At 34.3% G+C, this 5,427-nt stretch overlaps 1 pseudogene; it reads left to right on the top strand.

Annotated features, from left to right (window-relative positions):
- The first annotated feature begins 747 nt into the window (after nt 1-747).
- Nucleotides 748-4,647, top strand: LOC120149036 (annotated as a pseudogene).
- Nucleotides 4,648-5,427: the final 780 nt, after the last annotated feature.

Below are 5,427 nucleotides of genomic sequence, written 5' to 3' on the forward strand. Positions count from 1 at the left end.
CTCTATTAAAAATAAAAAAATAAAAATAAATGAGTGAGAATGCATTAAAGCAAAATCGAACCTATACATCCCAGTAGCCAAACACACTACTTAATCACTCAACTAGAGTCACACTACTTAATCACTCAACTAGAGTACACCATTTTTATTTTACTTATTCTAATTAATGACGGAAAAATAAAGTGAAAATCATAAGAGAATTTAAACTTGAGATTGTAAGCATAAACAAATTTACAACAACCACCAAGTCAAATTACACAGTTAAAGAAAAAAATAGTATTTAATATATTCGTATTTTTTAATGTAAAAAATAATTCTTAATTTTTATTTATTAATTATAATTTAATATTATATATATTTATTAATTATATTTAATGTTTATTAAGAATTATTTTTCTATTAAATTATATTAATAATTTATATATTAAAAATGTTTTTATATTTTATTATTTCATTAAATTATAGTTTACTATATATAGTTATTAATAAATATATATAATATTACATTATAATTAATGAATAAAAGTTAAGAATATTTTTTTACATTATAAAAAGCACGAATATATAAAACATACTAAAAGTTTTCTTTAAAATGTGATTTGATTTAGTGATAATGGTTGAGTCATTTATGCTTACACTCCTAAGTTTGAATTCTTTTATTATTGTTTTCAATTTATTTTTTTGTTAATAAGTTATATGAAAAATGTTGCAATATTTAACTAATTGGGAGACTTAGCTGGGTAATTCATGTGTGTGATTGGTTATTGGGACGTCTCAGGTTTGATTAAGCCTTGGTGTACTCTTACTCCTTTATTTTCTCTTTTAATTTAATAAAAATAGGGTGGTGACAAAAATATATTGGATTAAATAAATAAAAATTAAGAAAATATGCTCTAATCAAGTAATTTTAAACTGTGGAGGCGTGCTATTGTCTTGTCATTTACTTTATAAAAATGGTTATTAGATCCAAATTTTGGCCATTGAAAAACATGTAAAGAGGGATTTCTCTCTTCTTCTTTCAATTAAATTTGGCCATTTTAATTAGCTTTCTTCTATCCACTTTTCTCAAGCCAAAGCACCTTTACAGTGATTAGTGATGGAGTACATGCACTTTATTCTAAATTTTGTTAATAAAAACTGAGTCCTACTACTCTAAAATTTTAGTAAATCAGTTTATATTAACGATCAAATTATTAAAAAATATATAGAATACACTTTAATCACGATATAAAATGCATGAAGGATTTAAGTTGTTGAGCTTTAAATGTAAGGTCCTCTGGAAAAAGAAAACTGATGAGACACTGAATTATCAATTTAATCAGGGCTTAATGACGAAGAGCTACTAGCTCTAAAAGAGTTTAAATTCAGCAGTTAAGTGCTAACTATATTGTGAGGTTAAAGATTGACATGTAGAGATGAACATGGCAAACGTTCAGTTGCTAATAATGAAGCATCCCCAACTTTCTAAACTCAAAGCCCATGAAACTTAATGAACTTTCTCTTTTCATAACGGCGGAACATGATGCACTATCTCCATTAACTCCCAATACATAAACCAACTGATTAGACTTAGATAAATTCCCAGAAAAAAAAAGAGTAATCTTTTTCTTGTTCTCTGTGTCCTGCATTTTTCTTTTATCAAAAGAAGAGCCAACCATAGATAGATTCAAAAGTAAAACGGAATCTTTGAACAGGAAAAGGAAGTTTCACTCATTAGTCCCTGCATTTAAATTAAAAAAGAAGTCTTATATTCTGTTTTGTCCGAGTGGAGACATGAATCTTCTGTGTCTATTATTTCCCATGTGGGCATGTTCCTTCACTTTGTTTTCGCTTGTAATTCTTGCCCGACCCGAGTCAACTGTTTCCTCCATCCCGGCTTCTGTTCTTCGTTCTGAACAAGAACCCATTTCCCAGTTTTCTTCCCAAATGGAAGCTGTTTCTCCAGGTATTTCCCTTAAATGGGGTTGCTTTTTTTTAGCTTGCTTTAGCTGCTCAACTAATCCAGATTTCTGCATTGCTCTACTATTTTTTACTACGTTTTTCTCTTACTCTGGAGGATTTTACACATTTTATGCACTGTAAGCATAGGGTTTATGAAATTCCGAATTTCCAGTACTTTCGATGCAAGGAATAATTGTTTGCTCTATTAAAGTGGACAAATTTTTGGCATAGAAACCAATAATTTGTGATTCTTCTTTAATGAACAAACAAAGAGTTATGTCTATGTTTCCCCTTACATTTCTAACAGTAGCTTTTGATTTTTAGTTCAAACTTACATAATTTGTTCCTCAAAATGACAGTTTTTTCGTCTTCTTGCAAGCCTATTTGTGCCCCATTTCTTTGGGTTTTTTTTGGGTGCATTAATATAGTTCCCTGTGCAAACAAAAAAAGGTGGTTCTTTTTCTTCCATTTACCTATGCTAATTCCAATTAACCATGTTAATGCTAAAGCAGGAGTGGCTGTGGTTAGAGTAGTGCACCACCAGGATTTGAACAAGAGAATTCTTATAGCTCTAATCGTCGCCTCCACTCTCCTTTGTGGATTGTTGCTTTTTTTGTTATGTTTCTGGATATGTAGACTGAAAATCTTGAAGAATTCCAATGGGAAAAGAAAACAGAACCAAGGTATCTCGAGAACAAAATTATTCCTTTCTTATGGTTCTTGTCTTCTAATATGAACTTTGTTGTTTACTTTTGTTTTCACTGCACAATCTGCAGAACCTACAAAAGCACTTTCATTGAGTCCAATTGTTGATCGTTTTAATTCCTTATGGATGGCTGGGAAAAGGGTTCAGTAGCTGTTATTGAGTATCGGTTATTGGAAACTGCGACAAATGGTTTTCAGGAAAGCAATGTTTTGGGTGAAGGCGGTTGTGGTCGTGTTTATAAAGCTTCCTTCGATGAGAAATTTCTTGCAGCTGTGAAAAAATTAGTTGACGTTGGGGTCGATGCTGAAAGGGAATTTGAGGTAATATTTTGTGCCTGACTGAAATAGATTGGATTGTCTCTAGTCTATGACATTTGATATCCTTCTTGGGCTTATTGCAATGTGCAGAATGAGGTGGACTGGCTAGTCAAAATCCGGCATCAAAATATTGTTTCACTTTTGGGTTACTGTATCCATGGTGAAACAAGGTTACTTGTATATGAAATGATGCAAAATGGTTCTTTGGAGAGTCAATTACATGGTATATACAAACCCCTTCTCTTTATTTCTAAGTCACAAAGAACAGTGAAAGTTAGTGGAAGATAGCTAAAGTTTATCTGTTGATCTATTTTTGTTGATTTGGACATTATAGGACCTTCTCAAGGATCAGCTTTAAGCTGGCATTTACGAATGAAAATCGCAATTGATGTTGCTAGGTGAATTCCATATCCGGTTCTTTTCTGATATCTTACTCTGATCCATTTCCTATTTGTTATTAATTTGGTTTGGAAAATTATCATTGATCTCTGATAGAGCATTAGAATATCTTCACGAGAACTGCAATCCACCAGTTGTCCATAGAGATATAAAGTCATCTAACATCCTTCTCGATTCCAACTTCAATGCTAAGGTAAACATTATGCAAGATGGACATGAAAGTTCTTTTCCTTTGTGGTTCTTTCTTGAAATAACTTGGAATGGTTCCCTTAACCAATCTTTTCCTTGGTTCAGCTGTCAGACTTTGGCCTTGCCGTGACTACCGAATCGCAAAACAAAAATGTAGAGTTGTCGGGAACATTGGGATATGTAGCTCCAGAGTACCTCTTAGAGGTAAGCCAAAGCTCTTTGTAGTTAATACATAAGAAATTCCGAATGAGAACCCATGCATTTTCGAGTGATATTCATCTTTCCACAAAACCAACAATATATGAATGTGTTCTGCCGAAGAACTTAGTTATCAAAATGTCTGCTGAGTCCGAATTCAGCAGACTTTAGCTTGTCAATTCGGCTTGCAGTATTACAGTTGTTGTGTCAGTGACAATTAATGTGATTCATGTGTCCTTGAGCAAATGCAGATCTCCAGAAAGATGGAGACGTAGCTGTTCATGTTTCCTGCCTCAGTGGCTGACCAAATGATACTAAGAGCTATTTTTAGTACCAAATGTAGTCTCACTCTTGAACTGAGTAACGTCATTGTTGAGTTTCTCAGGCAAACTGACTGATAAAAGCGATGTATATGCTTTTGGAGTTGTCCTTCTGGAGCTGCTAATCGGAAAGAAACCACTGGAGAAAATGTCACCAACTCGGTGCCAATCTCGTCTCATGGGTAATTTATTTTGACACTATTAACCTGGAGGAGTTTCAGCCAAGCTTTTAGTTGCATCTTGAACTTCGTTATATACAGTTTTGATACAGGTCATGCCCCAGCTTACGGACAGATTGAAACTTCCGAATATAGTCGATCCGGTAATTAAAGACACGATGGATTTGAAGCACCTATATCAGGTACACAATTAACTGCATCGTCATATGTGTGTTATTGTTATAAATTCAAATTGTATATCTTTCTGAACAGGTTGCTGCTATTGCTGTGCTTTGCATACAAACCGAACCAAGTTATAGGCCACTCATAACTGATGTCCTGCATTCTCTCATCCCTCTAGTACCGGTGGAACTCGGAGGTTCGTTAAGAGTTACATAGACGGTCTGTCCCTCCTCTCTTTCTTCGGTTTCGTGGCAGTTATACTAATTCGGAAGTTGTGATCGTAATGTCTTGAATTTCGATTTTGCATCCTGCTCGTCTTGGCTAAAAGATTGCTTCGGTAGCTTTCCCTCATTCTTTTCTAAATGAACGTTTCCTTCGAGGATCTGATGCAATTTCACTCTGCCGTGAAATACACACTTTTGGTTTTCTGGTAATACGATGTAAAGTAAGGTAGAATTTATATTTGAAATACGAATATTTAACATGATATGTGTAAGTATTGTGGTAGTTTATGTTCGATATTCATATATTCTTGAATATTAACTTTGTCCTCGAGCAGGATGACAAACTAATGTCGGTTTATATGCTTGAATTTCAACATCATTATTACCACGATATTATCAATGACACAAGGAAGATCACAAAGCCCTAGTTTCTTAGCTGTTTTAAAATGATTCCACGGATATTCTCAGCCGTCTTAAACAGACGGCAATGCCTTCAAATACTTCACGGTAGAATCATAATCCTTGTCTTTCTCAATTCAATTCTCCCCCCCTAAAAAAATGGTATTTTCAAGCTGGATTTGCAGTAAAAACACCAGGAACATGTTTGTGAAGATTGTTCATCCCGGAGGACACGTGGAACTCCATGACCGGCCTATCCTTGCAGCGGATATAATCTACCGTAACCCAAGGTGTGTGGTGGCTCACCCCCATGTTTTCCAGCAACCATGGGCCATTGTTGCACCGGAGACTGAGCTACCGCTTGGCCAAAAATTCTATGTTGTGCCGATAAGC

The sequence above is a fragment of the Hibiscus syriacus genome, unplaced genomic scaffold (genome assembly GCF_006381635.1).
Source record: "Hibiscus syriacus cultivar Baekdansim isolate YM2019G1 unplaced genomic scaffold, ASM638163v2 tig00110988_pilon, whole genome shotgun sequence".
Lineage (NCBI taxonomy): Eukaryota > Viridiplantae > Streptophyta > Magnoliopsida > Malvales > Malvaceae > Hibiscus > Hibiscus syriacus.